Consider the following 15,753-nt stretch of genomic DNA (forward strand, 5'->3'; position numbering starts at 1 on the left):
CAGTGGCCTGGCCGGGGTGTTGAAGGCCAACTATTTAGCACATCAAAACAACAAGTGCCCGTATCAAGCAGACCCTGTCCATGACTTGTTGCTGCGCCGCCCCAAAGAATTTTCCCCTCTTATCTTGCCCTCAGCTTGTCGGCCTTAAGTCGTCTAGCTCTAGCTCTAACAGATGCCTACATTCTCTCCCTCACCACCACTCTGCGTGCCGCGCACACAATGCTGCACCAGGGCCGTATCAAGGTATTTGGGGGCCCAAGGCAAAGAGGTATTTTACCCCCCACCCTTCCTTCTTTTCTTCAAACTATCAGGGAGGGCCCCCCTCGAGAGAGATAGCAGTATCATTGCAATTTTCACTGAATTTATTGAGGTGCTGCCAAATTTGTCATTGCTGTCATTTAAATGCAAGTACAGAGCCAGTTATTACCGGGGCCCCCCATTTCACCTGGGGGCCCTAAGCAATTGCCTTGTTTGCTTGTTTGCTTACAGGTCTATGTTGCAGTGTGGGAAAAAGTGTATAGCCATGACAGACAGGTCACGTTCGAAGGGGGGAGAGAAGATCTTCACTCTATAGGAGGGATTGTTTTTCTGTGCCATGAAGGAAGCATGCAGGGAGGCTGGGGATGGATGGGGGCATGGTCGGTGGTGGAAGAGAAAGTCTAGGCTATATACTGGACAAAGAGATTGGTTGCTGGCACTGTCGGTGCATTTAGTGTGCTGTATGTCACCACGGTTGTCAGGAGCCAAACATATTTCCCCTTAAGGCGGTCATGGACCCACCCCATCATCTTTCAGTCTTTGAAACGGGCATGCACGTGCACACTCTTACACATGCACGCACACACACATACTGTACATACAAGCACACATGCGCATGCGCATGCACACACACACACACACACACACACACACACATGCACACATGGACGCATGTGTATGGACACATACTGTAAACACACACACACATGCACGCATGGGCATGGACACACACACACACGCATGCACGCACGCATGCACAAGCATGCACGCACGCACACACACACACACACACACACACACACACACACACACACACACACACACACACACACACACACACACACACACACACACACACATTGTTGTTATTAGCACTCTAGTCTCTACAGGAGCGTTTTCTAATTTCAGCAAGCTGTGTGCAATCAGGAGCTGTGAATTCCCCACCCAGTTCCTTTTCATTGCAGTTATGGAAACCATTGTAAATGATATAAGTGTAAATGTGGCATAATTATCCATCTGAGGTTATTATGAAAATGGATATTACAATGTGAACTGATTTTTTTATTATAATTTCTTGTAATCTTTATCACTCAAACTGAAAAGGAGCGTTTTTGCTTTTTTATCGTTTTGTTTTGTTTATTCAAATGGCACCACAAGGGCCTTTAAATGTTTCCGGATTTTTAAATGAAGTGGCTGAGGCCTAAAATCGTGCTCCCTTTCTTTCTTTCTTTCTTTCTTTCTTTCTTTCTTTCCTTCTTTCTTTCTTTCTTTCTTTCTTTCTTTCTTTCTTTCTTTCTTTCTTTCTTTCTTTCTTTCTTTCTTTCTTTCATTCTCTCTTCCTGTCTGTCTGTCTCTCTCTCCCTCTCCTCAGTCCCTCTCTGCTCTTTTGTCTTTTGATTTGCACCGCCAGGGTCTGACAGCACGGGGGAGACATGGGGGATTTGTCAGTCTGTGATCACGGAGACCCCTTTGACAAATGAGTGAATTTGGCAGGAGGAGAGAGGAGAGAGAGAGGCAGAGGTATCAGGGCTCTGGGCTCCGTCTGTGCAGAGAGAGGAGAGGAGCGGACAGGAACGAGAGTGAGAGAGAGAGAGAGAGAGAGAGAGAGAGACAGACAGACGCTGGGCTTGCAGCTCAAAATGTGTGTGTGTGTGTGTGTGTGGGGGGGGGGGGATTCAAAGTGAAAATGACTCACACAAAATGAATTCTGTGCGCCCGTCTGTCGATGCTGTGAGATCCTGTAAAGTGAGGCCCAATACCTTGCCAAATTGCCTGGAGTAAATCATCAAGCTGTGTTTTCTGTATGAATGTGTGTATATGTGATTGTGTGAGGTGTGGAGGGGTTGGGGGGGGGGGAGTGGGGAGGGATTGGTTGTCTCTGCAGGATCACCTCCAATACATGCTCGTGCACTGTACATTTTGTGGTGTTAATTCAACACCAAGGGAGTCGATTCCAACTCTCACAGTGTTGGGTCAACTCTATACGTGTTGAATTGGCACTGCACATTTTTACTGTGTGCTGCTCACCCTGTATGACATGGAAATAAGAGGCAACCTTATCTGCAATGCCTTATTGGAAAACAAATATGTATGGTATGGCTGCAAAGAGGACTGCTTGGAGGAGCACCCACCGCAACATCAGCGTCAGTGTTTATGTCGTCTGCAGGCAGCATTGGTAATACGGATCCTATCAGTACTGCAGTGGCGGCAGTGTTCATTATATGACATCTGTTTGTATGCAGCAATTCCACTGGCTTCTGATGCGCTAGTACAGTACTCCACCCACAGTATCCCTATATGCACCTGACCAATAAATATACTTATTGCATCCTTGCAATATCCCTTTATGTGCATTGTTCATGACATGTGCCATGCTCACTCATGGATACTAAAGGCATGTCTTGATAAAGCAGGTATGAATGGCAGGGATTCATTTTCTGTTATCTTCCAAAATGCGGATAACAGTGTGTTGTCTGTGTGAAACAGTACATCAGTGAATGTCACACAAATGTATATAAATAAATCGATCATTGTATATAGGATTTAGACTACAAACCATGGGCCTATATAAAGCCAAAAAACAGGCCTAGAAAAGGTTTGCATATGGTACAAATAACAAAATGAGGTTAATATTGCACAATAATATCCACTTCTGGTCATATGTTCGGACAGTCAGCTTCATGCTTTGTACAGTTTGTAGGATCTTTAATGATGAATTCACTTGTTGTATCCATTAACCTTGGGTAAATGAGAGTAAATGAAATCCTGTGCATGCTGATGATCTGAACGCCTATGAACCAGGCACAACATAAAAAATAATCCTGAAACCTGATGAAAGCATACACTTTAAACTGATGCCTTACACATCTCATTTTAGCTGGTTTGTGTTGTGTCCTCGAGGCATGATTCCAAATAAATTGATTAGTATACTCTGTGCAGTGTGTCATTTGAGCAAATGTATTGCCGTCTGTTTCCGTGCGCTAATAGAACCAGATCCTCAACTGTGGCCGTTTTGCATAAGAAATATGCAGCAAATCTTATTAGTCGAGCAATTGCGATGTAATCACCTCCTAGTCAATCTTTATTACAGTCAAGTAACATGCATGCACACTGCGCGCAAACACACCGGCGGTTCTCCTTGACTGACATTAAATTCATTGCGTATGCATTGTGTTCCATTTTGCCCGTGGGCCACTATACACAGTTCAAATCACTATTTGTGGAAACAAATTGGTGTACATGGACTAAGGTAATTGCCTTTTTATTTCTTATCTACACTCTGTATACATGGTTTCCTGCAAGATTTCAGCAAGGAGCAAGGTCTGGTTTGAGAGTAATGACGGTAAAGGTGCTTTAACACAAGCTCTTGTGTGGAGGATCATGGAGGGTGAGCTGCAGAGTGCTGTCTCATAGACAGAGCAAGTGCTACCCCTACTGGGGGCTCGTACAACTTGCAACATGGAAATGGTTCTTTGTTTGCCCCTCACATGATAAAACAGTAATAATGCTTGATCAGTGGACTAATGAGACACAGATCGGCTAAGATTACATTTTTTTTTGTAAAATGAGAATGCTTGTTTTTTCCTTGTACAGGCTCAGTTAAATGATTTGGTTTGTTGTTGCACAACATTTAATGAAAGGTTAAGAGGGTGTATTTTTATAATCATGAGGTCTTTCCTAAATTAAACACATAATCAGTGAAGTCATCTGACCTGTAATAAACAGCTCACGTTGTGTGTGTGTGTGTGTGTGTGTATGTGCGTGCGTGTGCGCGTGTGCATGAGGGCGTGCGGGCGTGCATGCGTGCGTGCGTGCATGCGGAGCATGCGTGCGTGTGTGCGTGCGTGCGTGTGTGTATGGTATCCAATTTTACAATAACAGCTTTAATAATTTAATAATTTGCAAAAGCGCTGTTTGTTACTTGTCAAATCAAAACAATGCAAGGTTAAAATGGTTATTTTTCAGACAACCAAAACCTTTCAATATTTTGCCGTAGTCCTGTTGTTAGCAGTTTTGTTGAATCTCAGAATTGAAGTGCCAAGTGTTCAGTGTTATCTGAACTTCCTAAATGAAATAAACTCACAAAAATACATATAAACATACGCAGCATGTTTCTTGAATTAACATAGAAACAAATGATGCACGGGGGCCCAACAGAATGGACTGTGATTTGAATGTGATTTGACTGTGACAGAATGGACCACGAATAATCACTACTGTATATGTGATGAAGTGGCTAGTGAGACTGAGAAAGCGTTTTGCGCTTGAGTTTAATGTTACCTTCCTGCATTTGGACAGTGGTAACGACACCATTTCGCAGAAATCAGATGTTTTGAACAACTGAATGCCTGAACCACATAACAAACCTTTCTAGGGCCCTGTGAAGCTCTGGGGACAGCCCCCACCCCATGACAACATAGACTCTCACACCTGGCCCAAAACCCTGAATTGTTTTGTAAACTATATAAACCTTTTTTGTTGTCAGGCACAGGGCCCCATGTAATCCTAATCTGTCCCTGTCCTTTTATGCCTTTATTTGGTAGGACAGTGCCAGATGCAGATGGAGTAAGTGGGAGAGAGAGATGGAAAAGGATCGGGAAAAGACCTTGGGCCGAAACAGAATCTTGGCCCCTAACAGCCAATGCCCTAGCCGTTTGTGCCACAGCCGAGACCAGATTATCATATTTTTACAGCAGCATTTGTGGCTCCTTGGTCTAGATTCCTGCTTCGAGTTCGAGAGGTCCCTGGTCCAAATAATCCCAGATGAGCCCCATATTCTGAGACCACAGGAGGCCTTGCATGTGTACAGTATCCTACATACACTTTGCCAGATTGAAATGAACATTGCAGCCAGGAAGCATGCCGTTGCTTGAAGGCAGTGGTAGAGCTCTCTGAAACAGGCTGAGGAAAACAAAAGACTTTTCCAAGAACAGTCAAGTGAATAAACCTGGTTAAGTTTCAAACATGCTAAATAGATAGCCCTCAGGCATCATTAAGTAAAGGAAATGAGGGCTCCAATCTCTTTTATTAACTGATTTACAACTTCCTCCAGGTTAACTGGTTTCCGACTGGAATCTCCTCCGGCAGCCTCATTGATGATTAATGATGATTAATGTGATGACTAATCCCATCAAGTTACCCAGGTTCGATTTTCACACCTAGTGTCTAATACATTTAGATTTTAAACACCTTTTCTGGACCTATAAGAAAATCTGTGCATATCCGTTGTGAGGTGCAAAGTGGGCTAATTCAAGTTTTGTTGATCAAGAGGTTTGCACACTTGAAATCCATTTTTGGTTGTTTATTTCATGGAAGGACTACAGAATCCCATTTCACCCCTTAGCCCTTTGCCTTTCCCCTTCCCCTCCGTTTTGCATGTTCACATGTAAGGGTAGTGCTGTTCAAATTCACGTTAAGACAGAGGGGAAGGGGTAAGGGGAAGGGCTTTCTATCCCCTCAAACAGAGATTTTCCAGGGGGCGCTCTTTGAACACAGGGGTAAGACCGATTTCCCCAAATTGCGAATACATTTAAAAAGAGGCGGCACCCACAAAGCAAACAAATTGTTGTAATAATTGTTGCATTGTACTAAATTTAAAATTTTCCCAATGTGTAATGGCCATTTTCTCCATGCAGAAAATCGCTATTAATGTCCACATAATGCATGGAAGTCGTGAAGGAAATGCGAGGGTCTTGCAACACTGTTGTCCTTTTTTAAATTGTTGCGCGACTAATTACACTCAATATCGTCGGTTTAACCATAGAGAAGCTGTTTTTTGCATGCTATGGGTGTCACTCTGTGATTGTTGAAGGGCTGTCTCAATTCGTAGGGGTTGCGTTTCAAGCCCTACCCCTCACTGCTCCGTTTGAAGGGACAAAGGCCAAGGGGAAGGCGTAGCGGTAGGGGTAAAAATTAGAAATGGGATTCGGCCTATGTTTCACCTGAACCCCAAGTTCAAGTTCAAGTTTATTTAGCCATATCAACAGTATAAAAATACAGTTGTTAGGAATGTTATTTGGTGTGCACAACAACACAACAAAAGACACTAAACTGGGGGGGGGGGGGGTGGGGCTAGGGTATGAAAGAAAAACTGGGGGGTACATAAATAAATAAACAGGGAATGGCTACATTTAAAGTGCATGGTACAGTATGTAGGCTACAGAACAGTAGTAGCATTGTCAAAGTAACAAAGGAGGTAGGAAGGCCAGGTAGTGGGGTAGCTGTAAAGTGCTAGTGCGTATTTAAGTGACAGATGGCTTGTGGGTAGTCCCTAGAGTGTGTGGTTTAGCTTGGGATACTGCGGTACATTTTCCCTGAAGGCAAGAGTGTGAATAGGTGGTGTGCTGGGTGTGTAGGGTCAGAGGTGATGTTTTTGGCTTTCCTAGCAAGTCTGGTGTTGTAGAAAAAGTGGGAAGACTGCGGCCAATGATTTTGGAGGCCCTGCGTACCACCCTCTCCAGATGTTGCTTTTCTTGGCTGGTGGAGCTACCATACTAGAACAAGAAGGTGACCACACTTTCGATGGTGGCATTGTACAAGTGGATCATGCCTGCCTGGCCGACTCCAAATTTCCTCAGCTGTCGGAGAAAGTATAATCTTGTTGGGCTTTTGAAATGATGAGACTGGTGTTCAGATTCCATGACAGGGACTGATGGATGGTGGTGCCTAGGAAACAGAAGGAGTCTACCAACTGCACTACCTGGCCATTAATGCAGATGGGGGTGTGCTGGCCTGCGCTTTTTCTGAAATCCACTATGAGTTCTTTAGTTTTGGATATGTTGAGAGTGAGATTGTTTACTGTGCACCACTGCACTAGATGTTCTACCTCATCGCGGTATGATGTTTCGTCTTTGTCGCGCATGAGGCCTATTACAGTGGTGTCGTCAGCAAATTTTAGGAGTTTGACAGATGGGGAGTTGGATGTACAGCTGTTGGTGTATAGAGAGAATAACAGGGGTGACAATACACAACCTTGTGGCGCGCCAGTGTTGAGGACCTTAGTAGATGAAATATTGTTCTAAATTTTAACGCATTGTGTTCTGTTGGTCAGGAAGTTAAGCAGTCACTGACAGAGTGATGGGTTGACATCCATGGACATGAGAGAGTTAAACAGTCTGACAGGCAGGATAGTGTTGAAAGCTGAGCTGGAATGTATGAAGACTACCTCAACAGTCGAAATAGAGTTCCATGGAATACATGACAAAAAAGGATTTCAAGTATGAGTATGTCTCAGTCAAAATCCCTCTCAGCATTAAAATTGAAATGTCGGAGGATGCACAACACACAACCACATGTTACAAATGACATGATACCCCAGAAAAGTCTTACAAATGTTATCTACCCTATATAAACTAATCCATTTGTTTCACATGTCTATCCCTCCCTTCCTTTTCTCTGCTCCTGCTCCAAGTCTGGGGATGCTAGACACATACTTATCTGCATGGAGGTAACTTGAGTAGGCCTGTATTGTATACTGTATGTGTTATCTAGCTCTACCACCTTGGTCAGTGAATACTTGAGTAGGCCTATATAGGATATTTATTGTGTATTTATGGTGGAGTTTTATGTTTAATATTTGAAATATTGTTGTACAGTAATTTCTTAACTTACTTGGGCCTATTTACCTTTAAGTTGCCTCCTTACATCTGTGGTATAGTACAGTATGTTCCGAACGTCATTTCACTGTACTTGTCTGGTGACATGTATGTAGTTCGGGAGGAGCCAGAGGAGAGAATGGGCTCGTTTTTGATGGAGTAGTGCTGCTTTTGCTAGGCAGTAGGCATGCGCACTTTGTCATTCGCGCTGCAGAGCAAAAGCAGCACTGCTCCATCAAAAACGCGCCCATTGACTGCCTTCCTATTCCCAAATTCTCTGAGATTTAATCCCTCCTACCCATTCACCTGTTTGGCGTGAAGGCTTTCAAATTGTCCCACCTCCTCCCCGAACTCCAGTGCTCCCACTCTACCATCCCTCTACAGAGCGGTGTGCGAGGGGATCTCATCCCGAATGATCTACATGTTCTAAACATCCCAGAACCACACTTTATTGGACACGAAACACTCAGAGGGCGAACTAATGGAAATGCTTCTGCTTCTACTATAGTATTAGGCGAGTACATTTAGGGTTTAACCCCAAACAAATTGATACAAAAGTTTTTGTTATGGATTCTATTACTATTGGACCTGCTAAATGACATACTAAAAATCTAGTAAAATCTGACTTTGGGAAATGAGTTTTTTCAACATAGCTGCCATAGGCTTATTATAAGGGTCAAGAGACACTCCAGGTGAATAGGCCAAAAAATGTAGCTTGCCGATATTACCATGAAACTTAATCCGGTGATTACTTACATATGTGTGAGAAAAAAAATGTATTGCAAGTTTTCTGAAATGTTATGTTTTAATATGGTAATTGGACTATATCTAATTAAATATGCATTACATTTCAAAATGCAAAAACTCAAAATCTGAAAAAGCCAAGCTCAAAATTACTCTTTTATTTTGTTTCTAGTAAGCCAGAAGATATCTTCAGAAGAGATTATGGACATCTCTTTTTGTTTTGTATAAAACTACAAATCTTTGTGCAGACTCACCAGCTAGCATTTTTTTTTTCAAAACATGATTATTTAACATCTCTCTTATATAAATAATTGAGTTTTATGTTTCTCAAGTTCTTCCAGACATTCTTTGAGTCTGGTGGTATCCTTCTTAGCATGTATCAAGGGCAAGGTCAGCTGTCCTCAAATCATAGCCTCTCCACAGAGGTGTCCTAAGGGCTGGTGGGACTCCTATTTGCCATGTACACCACATCACTGGGCCATGTTATCTGTTCTCACAGCTTCTCATACTACTGTTATGAAGCACAGTTACTTTGTGCCAGATGACTCCACGGTCACACACATTTCCACTTGCCTCTCTGAACTGTCCACAAGTATGAAGGAATGCAACCTTCAGTTGAGCCTCGCCCAAATGCACTGCTGGTGATGCCAGCCAAAGATTTAGGTTGCCATGATATCGAACTCAATATGGATTCTGCTACTGTTGCCTCAAATAAGGCCACAAGAAATCTAAGTGTCATTGTTGATGACCATCTATCATTCACTGACCACATAGCCTCAGTTTCCCAGTTATGTCGTTTTTTTCATGCCCTAATTGAATACAAGGCCCTGACCCTTGCCTATGAAGCTACAACAGGCCCTACTCTGGCTTACCCGAAAGCTATGCTAAAGCCCTATGTCCTTTCAGGACATTGTCTGTCTCCAGTACCAACCGTTTCACCTTCACCTCTACTTACACATGTAGTGGCTCCTGTCTTTTCAGTTCAGCTGCTGAAAGACCCAAAATACCTAGTGACACCATGATTCATCACTGATGATGTGCCCTGACAAACAACACATGGATATTACCATAGCAGTAGTGTCTTTATCCACCCAAACAGCACTCCAAACAAACAGATCCTGAAAACATGTTAGTTCATGCCAATGTAATTATCATGTAGTAACCTTTATTTTAAAAAAAAACTTTGATCTTGAAAATGACACCTTTCCTGAAGTTAGATTTTCCTAGATTTTTAGTATGTTAGTAAGGAAGGCTGGATGTATTGAAATCAGTTGAAAAACCTTTTGTATCATTTTTTTGGGGGTTTGGTGCATTTTGGCCATAGACGTACTCGCCTATATACTAAACGAAGTTATAGTCAAAAATATTTTTGCCTGATGTTGATCTAGTGTTCCATCTTTGGATAAAAGGACGGCAAACCCGTCTCCAATCACAAGGCAAAGTGTATTTCTCCTGTTTGAATCAATGGGCTCATTTTTGATGGAGCAGTGACGCTTTTGCAATGCAGCGCACATGCACACTTTGCCAGTTTACCAGAATGTATCAAACTGGCAAAGAACGTATGCACGACTATGCATAGCAAAAGCATCACTGCTTCATCCCGAAGTCAAACCCATTGGGACAGGATAGTCACTGTTGTTCTGATTGGTCAGAGCGTTTGCCAATGTTGCAGAGATTGTTTGAACGATAACAGTTTGGTCTGACACACATCCCTCAACTTTCTGAACCATGCTAGACTAGTAGGCCTGTTGCTCCATACAGCTTTGCAAGGTCCACTAGCTCTGGGCGGGCACACATTGGATTAATTTCCACAAGGCACGGCTTCATCCACTATTTATCCGTCCTTGCCACCAAAAAATTCCTTCAAAACTGTTCTCTAGGCTATGTGATATGTAGATTCTACAATACAGTTGTCGCATGACTGCTCAATGCAAGCCAAACTTATTGAAACAACAATCGCATTAGCCAATCCCTGGCTGGAGAACTTCCCAATCCGACCAGACGCTTATGTGCAGCACATCGAGCCCACTGCAGAGCTGTGCGGAACTACACAGAGATCTGGCGAGAGCCAGACTAGCGCCAGACCATACCTGTCATGGTATAGTCCAATGGTTTTCAAATTGGGGGCCGGGGATACCTGTGGGGCTGTGAAGGGGTGCTAGGGAGGCCTCGGCAGGTTGGCAGGAAAAGTATACATGGGTTTTTCATTTACAAACATTCATGTTGTGAAGAGGGGCAAGATGCTAAGCAGCCATGTGACCATGTGAGCTAATTTTTTGACCGACAGCTGTTTCCAACAATCAGATGTTGAACAGTGCGCAGCCAGGGATTGTTTACAAACGGTAAACCTATGTATAGCACAACAGAAAAATATATATTTAAACTAGACTGCACTCTGCATTAATAAAATCTAATGTATACCAAAATAAACCAGAAATAAGCTTAACAATATTCCCATTAGTTACGAATGGCATTATGATAATCTTTTGCATCTCTGAACATTACTATTAGTATATTGTCAAATTATTATTTTAAATATCCCAGTGGGGCACTGATTAACAGACCTAGACTATGATTGTGAAAGGGGCTGTAAAGAGTATGGCATGACCCATGTAAAGGGAGCATTGGCTGGACCATACCTTTATGTGGAGGGGCCTTGCCATGGTTAAGTTTGGGAACTCTTGTTATAGTCAGAGCCATGGCTTGGGTAGTTAATTTTGGCTTCTTATGTGGTGGTTCTCTGTTAGACTATGGAAAGAAAGCCGGCTGGGCACTTTGGGTTGCAAAGTCTCAGTCATCTTCAAAGACTGTTAGAAAGATCACACGTATGACTCCAATCTGTGAGCAGGACATGTGCCAATTCTTTTTAGTTTTTTTTAACAACAGCAATCTAAAAACTAGAAACTGTTTTTGATTCTGCCCTCTGCCTTAGAGCACCATACTAACTGCCATACAGTCAATGAGTGCGTTTACATGCAGTTCAGTATCCCGAATATGATCGGGATATTAAGTATCCCGAATTTGCGTTTGCGCATATAAACACTTCAGTATCCCGAATAAGCCCTTGAGGCATGTATACACCTTATCCCGGATACAGGGGCTTCCCATGGAACGCTGTCGCTGGTATCCAGGCTACACGCATTTGAAGAGAATTCTATAACGGCCAAGAACGTTGACTGGGATATTACGCTCTGTGCTCATGTAAACACCTTATCCCGAATATGATCATAACCGGGATAAGCCTCATATTCGGGATACTGAACTGCATGTAAACGCACTCATTCAGAACAGGTGCAGCCAATATAGGGTTCCATCTCAACTGTCACTTTCTCTCAACATTCTATTCTTAACGAGCACCTGCAACTACCATTCTAGAAGTCTATTGTTCAGCTCTTCAATGCAATCTGATATTGTCTTGCTGGAATGTTTATAACAGCCAGCTGCTTGACTCAATGGCAAAGGTGCTGGATTAGAGATATGGAGGTTGTGAGTTTGAATCCCACTCGAACCCATATTGATTTTCAAAATGATATCATATGCAGTGTTCCTTAGCCAACTTAAAATACCATGTATGTCATTTAGTATATCCCCAAAACGCGGAGCTACAACACTTTCAAGATGGCTGAATCCAAGATGGCTGAATTGTTTGGCCCATAACTTCTGACTGGGTGGATGGATTTTTTCCAACATTTCTTTTAGCTTTGTTTTCTCAATAGTAGTTTGTTTTTAATTTAGGGATAGAGATATCAAAAATAAAACTGCTCATCTCTGCCCCAAAAGGCAAGCCCACTTCCAGCATTTTCTGTGAGAATGCAATCTAGTTTCAGCTTGGCACCTGGCAGATTCTGGAAGTAGACACTCTAAAGATCCAAAAAAAAATCAGGTGGCGTTAAAAAAAGCTGGCAGGGTGCGCATGGACTCCCCTTTCCAACCCTAGGCCTACTATATAGAAAGCAAAGCACTTCCGTGTGTCCATCACGGAAAACAATTCTGTGTCCAGGAGCACGTAATTTTGGCAAAATCTGTCCTGCTGGACACAGATTTCGTGTCCTTAACATCCGTGTCCAGGAGCACGGACATTTTGGAGATCAGGCTGGTTTACTGTAGGCTACTTGCTTGCTGCACTTGAGAGATTACTAATAGATCATCAAACTGATAGATAGGCTAAACCTGAGGCAATGGCACAAGCAATCCCGCCAGCCGAAATCTCACTCCAATACTTTTTTTTGGAGAAGTTGGCAACCCTGCTTCCAGGTAGACCCTGGTTGTCACAACTAAATCCCTCTGGGTATCAGGGAAGCCGACAGGGGGGGGGGGGGTGGTCACTTGTCCCGGGCCCAGGGAGACAGGGGGCCCAGAATTGGATCCTCATTACATTGTATGTATTGGGTTTGGGACCCTTTCAGATGTCTTTGTCCCGGGCCCAGCCAAAGCTGTCAGCGACCCTACTGGGTATAGTCAGGCTTGCAGCCTGTTCAGTAAAAATGCACCCCTACCAGCATGGGTGCTGAGCTGCACATATGTCATCTCTTCTAATTCTGCTGCAATTTTAAGCATGCAGTGGACACTCCATTACATTATCACATCTGAATATTTGGCAATTGACGAGAAGTGCAGAAAGTGTGCAGTGTGTGTTTGTGTTTAGGAATGTAAGGATGAGAGCTCCGTAATTGCATAGCCATTGTAATGTAGCTGGCATCAGAGTGCTGTGCAAAAACTCAATGGGAAAAACAAGAACATACCCTCCACCCAACTCTGTCTTTCTCCCCTCTATTTGCATGCATGCAGTAGCTCTTGAGAAAAAACACAATTAACAACCACGTCATGCCCTGATTGGTTGGCACGTAAGCGGGCATTTTGTTTTCTCTTCTTCTTTTCACCAGAGCGTATTGCAGACTAATAGCTGTCTAAAGCCAGGAGGAATTCCTGCCATTTTGGGATAAACAAGATATTGATTATTCAGTTACAATGCCACATTGTGCTGAATGGACCTTATGCTAAACACTCTGTGTGCTCTTGCTGTTTTAAATTCAGAATTCAAGTATCAAATTTAGAATTCAAATGCTATCTAGTAATTGTTTAAACAACACTGTACGACCACAAACAATTGCTGTCTGCTAAGTTATTAAAATTATTTAACCAAATAATGGGCCGGCCTGCTGTGATCAGCCCTCCAGAGTCTCTGGATACAAATGTGTGCAATATAGGCTAACGATTTTGGCTTAAGTCCAAATCCTTGTGTTTGTTGACATTCCTTGTACACTGCCACTGAATTCTTGTGACATCCTGTGTCCTCAGATAGTGTCTATGCATCAGGAGGTTTAAGGACAGGCGGACGTTACATAACCTAAATTCTGCACATACGTAGGCCTACGTGTTGAGAACAGAATAAATTCAAGCCGTGCCAGATCTACATTCCACATTGTCAGGAAACGACTTGCATTGAAATAGGGGGGTGAAGTGGGACTGGATCACCAGAGCCCATATAACGGTGGGCCCCACAGGGAGCGATGTTCATTTTTTTGTACTTATTGATATCGTATAGATGGGGACCAGAACTTGTTGCCAAACCCCTGGTGCCTCCACGGCTATGGCAAGATATAAGTATAAAACTTAATTCCTTTTAGTTTTTTTAGGGCTTTTCTGCCTTTATTTTTGAAAGGAGAGTGGAGGAGAGACAGGAAACGAGTGTGGAGACAGACTGGGATGGATTGGCAAATGACCAGAATCGAACCCCGGGTCGCCGTCGCAGTTACCCAGCGCCCCAGCGCCCCAGCGATAGGCCACGGCAGGGCCAAGAGATAGCATTTTCCCTCTGTACCTCTGTACCCTCTGTACATTTTATAGGCCCAAGTATTTTTATTTTATATGGCCATATTGACAGAAAAGAAGAAAAATGTTTTTCAAATCTGCCTAAAGAAACCGGTAGAGTATTGGAGGTATTCAGCCAAGTCTGTCACACGATCTGTCATTTTTAGACACCATGCCCATGCAATTCAGTCAAATCCAATCAGTTATAGAGAGAGACCTCACCTGCTGGGAGTCACTCAACCATTTCGCTGTGATGACACTTAGTGCTTGCAACTGATAGTTTAAGTGCACAGACAGTCAGACAGGCCATGCATGTGATGAAACCCTCTGTCACTGTCTTATCTTGGGTAGACAGAGCAGAAACTTCCCAGCTCCCCTCTCTGGAGCGGTTGGGGGGGACCTGACATGCAAGACAAGCAGTGAGGAGATGGCTGTACAGCTCAGCCTGCCAAAAGAAATAACAGCTGTCTATGATGGTGGCACGTAGTACGTAGGCCTACTGGCAGGCAGGGTCTCATGATGGTGACACGTGGTGACCTAGCAAGCTTCGGCTGTGCGTCCTCTGTCCTTGCTCTGGCAGGTAGGTGTGTTCTTCTACTGGGAAGTTGGTGAGATGGCATTTATATCACACGGTGGAAGACTTAGCAAATAGCATAAAGCATAGAGCTCGAAAGTCCCGCCCCTTAGTTCCGCGTTTCACGGGACCTCAGTTGACCATCTAACAACATGGTAGCGAGTAAATATCTTCTGATCTCAGTCATGATATGCGCTGGGCTCCAAATATGCTGTTTAAGAGGATAGATAAAGATTATTCAAGCAGAAGTATCAATGTTTTGTTCCGAGGCCGTCGGCATGAAAAATGTGAAGAAACACAGCTTTCTAAAAAGTTTAGGGGTTCATACGAAAAATTAGGCAAAAATATCAGAAACAACATATATGGAGCTCGTGGCACAACTCGAAGGGGATCGAAATGCCATTTTAATACCGCCATTGGATTACATGCTACGATTTTCGGCTAAAAACGCCGTTGAGGTCCCATGAAATCGGGGGAAGTGACGTCACTTTCGAGCTCTATAGCCTATAGGCCTAGGCGAAGTAGCCTATTTGACAAACATCATTAAATGGTAAATTAAACCTTAACATTAAAATAGGCACACGTCAAAATGCAAATAAACACATATGCTATTTGCCCAAGGAAAATATTTTTTTGTCCAGGGGCCAAAGACATTTCAAACTGTTAATGAAACACTAGGCCTATTATTAGTAATAAAAAAATATGAATTGTATTTTTCCTATTAGGCCTACTGCTATAATATATAGGCTAGTAATAGTGTGCATAAATGTC

This window comes from Engraulis encrasicolus, chromosome 3 (assembly GCF_034702125.1).
Source record: "Engraulis encrasicolus isolate BLACKSEA-1 chromosome 3, IST_EnEncr_1.0, whole genome shotgun sequence".
Taxonomy (NCBI): Eukaryota; Metazoa; Chordata; class Actinopteri; order Clupeiformes; family Engraulidae; genus Engraulis; species Engraulis encrasicolus.